Consider the following 8472-nt stretch of genomic DNA (forward strand, 5'->3'; position numbering starts at 1 on the left):
GCTTATCCTGTTTTCTGTAATTCTGTCACAGAGAGAAAAAGCTCATCTGACTGGTTTTAACTTAAGGGTAAATACAAGGCAATGTGGTTGAAGGAGATAGAAAATGGAGAAGGGACTCTGAATCAGCTGATTTGTATTTAAAGGCTTTATTCTGCTAGCTCTCTCTTTCTAAAAATATTTTTTTCTGGTTTGGAGAAATAATATATAAATGATACCCTGGCAAGAAGTGCATAAAATCTGACAGATGAATTAATTGTACTCTCCAGAGCTGTAAGCTTGAAAAGAACATTGCAGAGATAATGAATGTTCTTGGCTTGAGAGAAATCCTGTCCACTAGAAATATACCTCTCTGAAGATTGATCTAAACTTTTGAGCTTTCATCTCTTTGAGATTTGAAAAAAATTTGACTTATTTAATTTCCCATTCACCAAAATTGAGTAACACTGCAGTTGGTGATTTAAAATGTTGTTGAATTAATTATGACATTTTGTTAAATTCCCTTTTGTCTTTCCTTTGTCCGTTTTTTATTTCAAAGGCCTCAGTAATAGGCAAAGTGTATCACCCCAGTAGAGATGAGAGATGAGTCAGAGATTTGTCAGCTTGAATGGCCTTAGACCTGCACTTATCCCTGCTGACTACCCAGATGCAAGTCTGAAGTGATGTTACTTGCATCTTAAAGAGCAAGACTGAGAAAACTCAAGCTTCCTTGCTCAGCTTTGTTCTGACCTTCTCTGCTACAGCCTGTCATGGCAAACAGGTCAGATTCACACTCACAGAGCTGTAATAAATAATCTAAATCTGGCAGCAAAGGAAAAAGTGAGAAGGGGTGAGCCTGAAGGGTGGTTTCATGAGTGACTGCATCAGTCTCACGGCTGTATCAGGAAGATCAGGTGTGTATCTGCATCCTCCTTTCCAGCCACCCACCTCACATTATTGGGCCTCAGTCAGGAGCTGGGAATGGGCGACTCAAACAACTCCTGCTAGGAAGGACAGAACAAACATCAGTACCCCGGCTCAGCTTAAACCACGCTCCTGGCCATGCAGATTTATGGCAAGTCTACTATGCTGTTGCACACAGTATGAAAAGAGTAGATGAATCTGTTGTTCCAGCATCTTTCTTCATTCACTTTTAAATTCAACTGTGTAAATCTCAAGTCTCCTTAAATTTTTAAGTAGCAGTTACGTAAGTAACAGCATTAGCCATGAACGTACAGCCCTATGTGCAATCCTGGATGGGATTATGGCACAGATTTTTGTGACTTTGCAATATGAGAGTGAAATCTGTACACAAACAGCTGCTTTTGAAGCTGGACTAGGCAGCTGCCTGAGTCAGGCCTTTGACAGACGGACTGTGCTGCCAGCCCCTGCCCCTCCCACCCACCACAAGAGCTCCAGTGCAGCAAATTTGGTCAAAGCTGCATCAGATATTAATGTTTCAGACCACAGGCATTGTTCAGACCACTGACCCTTTCATATGATCTGCCTCATACTCACACTGCAAACCAAACGTGCTACCCATACTGAAACAAGAAAGCCCTGCAGCCATGACTTAGAGAATACATGGTAGGAAAGGAAATTACTGCTGTGCTGACGAGAGGCCTGTCAAAGCCTCTCAGGATGTGGTACACAGGTTTGCAACATTTCAAATTCCAGCTGAAGACAAATTTCTCTGTTTTTCTGTATCATATAGCTAATTTTTGTATCATCCCTGCAATTTTATTGTTCTGTGGCATCATTTAAAGCAAGCTACTTATGGGACGAAAATAACTGCCAGTTTGGAGAAAGGACACGCTTTTCTCTTGTATGTAATGGGGGTTAGAAGACTGTTAGAAGGTTCCTGTCCCAAAATGGACAGCAGGATATGGATGCCTGAAAGGAAAGGTGGAAAGATTTGTTTCTTACTCTGGTTTCTTGCTGTCTCCTATTCTTGAACAGATGAATTTTAATTTCAGGATTCTGTGTTCTCTTTCTGATTTAGGTATGCCATGTTGTATACTCACATCATCAATGCACCTAATATTACAGCTGATGACTATTTTTAATTATGAGAATGATTGCTGCCATATACATTTCCCTGAGATGCCATTCTTCATTTAAAAGGGCAGGCACATGTTTTGCTACACCACTCATCTGCACTTTGGTGCACTGGAGGAAAATTTATTTCTGAGAAATGGGCTTTGCATATTTTTATATATCCTTTTAACACTTCATTAATTTGAAGCATCTTTTGGTGAGAGAGCATATCAAGAGGCTAAACAGTAATTACCTCCCACAAATCACCTATCCTTGGTAGAATAAGCCACCAGTGTTTGGTGGCAACCCCTTCATAATGAAACAGGGATTTATGAGATAAAATCTGAAGATACCTGTTATTGAGACAAGACTTCACAAACCTGAAATGCAAGTTTAAACCAAAATGAATTCATATTTTGGGCTTATAGAGAAAGGTGAAGGCTAGAACAAACATCTACTGAAGAAAATAGTGCATTCTCATCACCTGGACGCTTGCAAGCAGATTCAAAAAATCTCAGCTCAACAGCAGGTGCCCACATAAGGGAAAAAGGAGACGTTCCCTTAGGACTTAGTCCTCAGACTAACAACATCCTGCTGCTTTTGAGAGAGGAGTTATCCCTGGAACACTGCATTTGCATTGTGTCTGCTAACGTCAAGGCTTAGCACAGGACAAAAACATCATGAATTTAGCAGAAGTACTAATTCAGATAAGTACAGGCTCAGCTGTTGCTAAGTTGGCAATTATAACTAGATAGTCTCTGCTCCCCTGCCATCATCATTGTCGGCGCTGAAGTGTTGTCTCAGTTCAGCGAGTATTCTATTTTCTAAGCTCTCATTTGTCTTCTGTTTGACAGCTTACAGTGATTTTGTTTAGCTGTACTGATGAACTGCTGTCAATGGAAAAAACTCCAACCACCAGAGGCATATGAGGATTAGCCAAAATGTACAATTCCTACACAGTTGGAAAATGGGGAGATTAACTATAAAAGGACTGAACCAGAATAGGAGATCAGATCATCTTCTCAGATACTGCATGTGTTCAGGATTGCAAATCCATATCCAACTATCTTTATCTTTGACCTTTTAAAATAACTTTTCAGCACTACTGCAGCTACTGGCAGGAGCAGCAGAAGCCAGAAAAAGAAAATTGTGCTGGCAAGTCCAGCATTTTACCTGCTGGGGACCTAGATCTGCTTTCAGCTGGTGCAGAATTCTGAATTCCAGCATCTGCTCTAGGCTTACATTGCTGTGATGAGGAGGGATAATCTTGTTCTAGACATTAGATGAAATCCAAATCTCTTTTTTCCGAGCAGCTGGTACAGTTCCAGAATTCTGCCACAATGGTCTCATTTCCATCTTCTGTTACTCTGCATACTCTGAGGCCAACCTGGCTTCTGTAAAGTTGTACTGTGGTCTGTCTGCATTGGTGTCAGAGCTTCGTAATGCACCACTAGAGGATTTTTTAAACATAGTACCTTCTGTGAAGAAAGAGGCAATGAAGCTTGTTCCATAGGTCAGATCACTCTCAGCCCCATTCAAAGCAAGTACCAGCCAGCTCAGCTGTTTGCATTTCGGTTCTCCTCTGCCAGTACAGCCATGGCACCCTGTGTCCCTTATGCCTCTGACTGCTGGGCAGTCCAGCCGCAGGACAGGGGCACTGCTGGGCACTGCAGGTGCTACCTGGGGAGGCAACTGAGCCCAAAGGCTGGAGCATCAGGGTCTCACCCAAGATTCCCAACAGCATCCAGCAATCATGTGAAAAGTAGCAATGGGCAAGGTGCATTAGAATTTGAAGCATGAGGTGGCATATCCATCCATGGCTCATACAGTCACACGATTACTGTTTGTGCATCTGCTTGTCCAGGAGACGTCATTCCTGAGCTGTGTAACTGCGCCTTAAACCAGGTGAAATTTAATCTAACAACATCCAGCTGTGACAGATTTGTTGTCAGAGGTGCTGGAGGAATCCCAGTCCTCTGTGACTGAGAGCTTATGTTGATAGGTGGTTGCTTTGTTTCTACAGATGGAAGAGGGCATTTGTAGGACCTCTGGGACTGAAAAACCAGACTGTGCAGCTAAAAGTGGCCCTGCAGTCACTGTCTGTAGCACCTCGTACACTTGAGTCCCCTGCAGATTTTGTCTCAAGTGGTTCTTCCCAAGCTCTTGCAGTGCTGCTTCTTCCAGCCAGTGGAACCCAAAAAGGTGAAGAGAGTAGAATTGCAAGGGCAGCATGGCCAAGGCACTTGTCTCCCACTCTGGGTCTCACTTTTGGTTTGGCCTCAGTTTTGAACAAAAAGGCAGGGTTTGTGTGTGTGTGTGAGCATGGGTGTTGTGGTTTATCTAATACTGATTAAATGTTAATTTTTTAAAATGCAAATAGATTCTAAAAGACAAAATTAACTATGTGCACTACTCAAGACAGCACCAAATACACCTGTTAATAAGTATTAGAATTAAATTTCATTGTACAGTCTCTCCTTCTGCTTCCTTACCTACTGGACAGGGAATATCAAGTGTTGTTACTGTATTTTGATGGCAATACTGTTCCATTCCTCCGTAAGTCAATTAGTAAAAAAAGATACTTGACTTTCAAAAAAAGGGTTGTTAGAGAAAAAAAGCATATTTTGAAGCCATCTAATTACATCTCAAAAATGCAATCATAAGAAAAGAATTTGCTTTTAGAATACAAGATATGTTGCAATGCAAAAATACACTTCTGGAGTCTGCCTACTATGAGCCATGTAATTGTGGTGTATATTTGACTTAGCCTTGTTATGTTTCAGCATATTTATCTGCTTTTTGACTGGAGCAGAACTGCCACATGCTGATCAATTCAGCTTGCTTATGCCTTTTGTACCTCTCCTGGGGTGTGCAATATGAAAAGCCTTGTTCTTTTAGAAACAGAATAGCACCAAACCAAAACTAAAAATCACCCTCCAAGCTGCACATCATGGCTGATGCAGAAATATCCATTTCTCCTGGTCATGTTCATAGGTCTGCCAATGTGTTTTAACATTGGCTCAGTGGATGCCATTCATAAGGTGCAAGGAAAGAATTACATGACTTCCCAGATGATGATTATGCAGCTGCCAAAAGGGATGAATTCATCCTAAGCACTACTTTTTAAAATGCTTTGTTAATTTGCTCGTGAGGAATATCCAGATGCACCTGATTACCCTGTAATGAGGCTCCTAAATCTGACAGTCTAACAGGCTTTTGAAAGTGTCCAGCTTATTATACAGAATAATTTTTTTATTACTTTTTTAAAGCTCTTCATATGTGGATGCCATAAATGGATGTACTCCTCAATAATGAGACAGTCTCAGGGAGGTTTATGGGAGTTAATTAATGTGGTAACAAGGAAAAATAAGATAACCATGAAAGACATCTTCTGCTTGTCAGCTGGAGGTTTGCAAATAGTTCTTATGTAACATCTGAATGCCAGATGCAATAAAAAAGGGGCCATCATTTTGAAATAAGAAGCCAGTAACATGAGTTACTATATACACCTCATAGAGTTTTGGGAGGCTCTGGCATTCTTATTTCCTTTTCTAAGAATATTCTGTAGTTCCATTATCTGCAGAGTAGAGGTTTATCTCCATCTTGGTACGTGGTTGAAAAGACTGAGGCCCAGAGAGCTCAGTGCAACAAGCCACATACTGCTGCCCTTTGCAGGGGATGGACTCAAGACTCATGCCCCGTGCTGCTCAGATTTTTGAAGAGACAAGACAAATTTATTTCCCTGACATATGGGGCAGCTTCCATCGTCTGTTGCTGGAATCAGCACTAAAATGTTTCCCCGGATGCTACTACTAAAGCTGGTTTAGTTTTACTTGGTCCTAATCTGTAGATTAGGGCAAAATATTTCTGTGGGTTGCTAATAATTCTGCTCTTCAGTGTTACATAAAGGGATTTCAACACACAGTGTGTGTCATTTAGCTCAGTGAGAACTGAAATGCTGGAGGAATGTTATAGACTACCTAAGGTCACTTACTCTGACTCTACCCAAAGAGCTTCTGGCCTCAAGGCTCAGGAAATACACATAGGTTTTCTGTCATTTGGCATACAGTACCCCTATGTAATGTTGTACCTGTACTTCAAAAAAATAAAATAAATGGATGTAATGAGTCTTAGCACTTTTGTGCCCCTTTAGAAAGGAAAATAAAAAAAATCTGTGTTAAAAAAGGATCTAAAGCTGAAAAAAGAAATGGAAACATCCCATACTTTTGAAATCATTGTGAATTTACTCTTTAATTTTATCTGCATTTTAATTAATCTTTGAAATGACATGGGAAAAGCAGCCTAATTGTAAGTAAGGTGCTATGTAGCAAAAATCCATAGCACAATTCTCTGTCTGCAGTAGGAGACACCTGGGGCTTGGTAATGGGGGAAGGTCAGTTATATTCCCCAGTACAGAATTTATGCTAAGTGCAAAGCACTTCTTTTTCACAGTACCTTGAAATTTAAAAACATGCTGGGTTAGAGAATCCTGCTGTTTAAAGATGCCATTTGCTTTTTCAAAAGAAACCATCACAAGAACACAATAACAATTGTTTTGCATTTAAAAGGTACCAAAAAAATTTTAAAATCTGAAATGTTTAATGAAATTCAAACTGAAATATTTGTATAGGTTACCACCAATTTTCTATGCTCCTCTCAGCAATTCCAAAAGAATTAATCTTGTCTTGGTTACAAGAAATCCCACTAGCCTTTCATAGTTTCATGATAAGGGAATTGGGTCCAAGTCTCAGATTCTGTATGTCAAAATGGCATCTTCTTCTGTTTTTATTCCTACCACATCCACTCTACCCAAATGCCTTTCATCATGTACCTTGTGTTCCATAGAGCTACTGCAGTGCTCTTGATCCAGAGGCAGTCACTGTCATATTTTATCTATACTTAACCAACATCTGTCTTGGATTAATAAAATAAAATACATAAAGCCCCTGAACCTGAAGTACAAATATACTGGGTAAGCAGGACTTTCCTCCTGCACTGTGGTCTTGTTTGAAACAGAATAAAGGAACAGAAATGCAGCAAACTATGATTAGTAACAAGCTCTGAACTACCCAAGGGAACGATCTAGGTTAACTTAGAACTGTGCAAAAGAGGTAATGTGGTAGAGACTTTCTTCCATCAAGTTAGTCAGACAGCTCTGAACCAGCCACCATTTTGCTGCAGAAAAAAAAGCCCAAAAATCATTCTTGCTTTTCATCAAACTAAAAATGTTTTTTATTCTATTCTTATGTATTCTATCTTCTGTGCATGAGAAGTATCTAGAAAATTAGGAAGGGGAGGCTCTTTCAGAGGTAGCTTCTTGTAATGATTCATGTCAGAGAAATGACAAAAGCTGACAAAACAGTCCTGAAACATGCAGTAAATAGAGCAGTGTGCTCCTTCATCAGTTCCCATTAAACTGCAGCCAAGTGTTACTGAGTTGTAGTAAGAGCAGAGGAGCAATTGAAAAACACTAAACACCCCAAACATCAAGCTGTGCATGCTCTACCACAGGGTGGTCTGAAGCCAGGAATTGCTTTTATTTTTTATTTTAAAAGCACAGTACTTCCTATGGAGGACCACTGCTTAGGCAATTGCTTTTCCATGGCTTAGTCATCCAGCATTAAATGAGATGCCTGCACGATATGTTTTGACAGGTGCTGCTGAGTTGTTTGGTTGAGGCAGTTTCAAGCCATGTCTCCTGTTTGCTTTTAGTGCTTCTGGAATGGAATTTTTCTACTCAACAGCTTAGTACAGTACATCAGAAATAACTGCTTTATGCTCACCATATTCAGCAGAGCAAAAGCAATAAAATATCCAGAGCGTGTAAATAACTAACTGGCAAGAATGGAAGAGGTGCCACAGGTCTTCAAACCTTCTGAAGGCCTAGGAGCCATGGTCCAATGGGTAGTTCAGCGCTGTTTGCAGAGTACACTTTTCACTCACAGCAATACTTCTTCATCCACATGTACTGGGAGCTGCCCTTCTGGAGAGTGAGTTGTATCACTCAAGCTCTTGAGTAAGCCTTAAAACTTAAAATTATTCTAAGTTTTACAGGAAAGAACCACACAAGAAAAAAAAAAAAAAAAAAGTGAAGTAGGGGTCCATCTAAACCTAAGAATTTAAGGCAGAAGAAAAGAGAGAAGGGGAGAAGCATCTTCTGTTCACAGTGCAGGTAATTTGTGCCCTTAATTTGTGTCAATGTAATGGCAGTCTAAGAGAAACCATGTTACATGTAAGAGTATACTGAGAAATGCCAGACAACATTTCATAGTCCCTGTCCTGAAAGTAATAGGACATAAATTGGCTATCAGTCAAAAATCCAGTTCCTTCAGCCAGTATTATCTTTCTTGATGAAGAGGGATTATTGTACTGCCCAAATCAATGCTGCACATCAGCCAGCCTAAAGATATGTAGTCACTGCCTCACAGTTCTGTGTTACTGGAAGTTGCCCATATTACA

This window comes from Motacilla alba, chromosome 6 (genome assembly GCF_015832195.1).
Source record: "Motacilla alba alba isolate MOTALB_02 chromosome 6, Motacilla_alba_V1.0_pri, whole genome shotgun sequence".
Taxonomy (NCBI): Eukaryota; Metazoa; Chordata; class Aves; order Passeriformes; family Motacillidae; genus Motacilla; species Motacilla alba.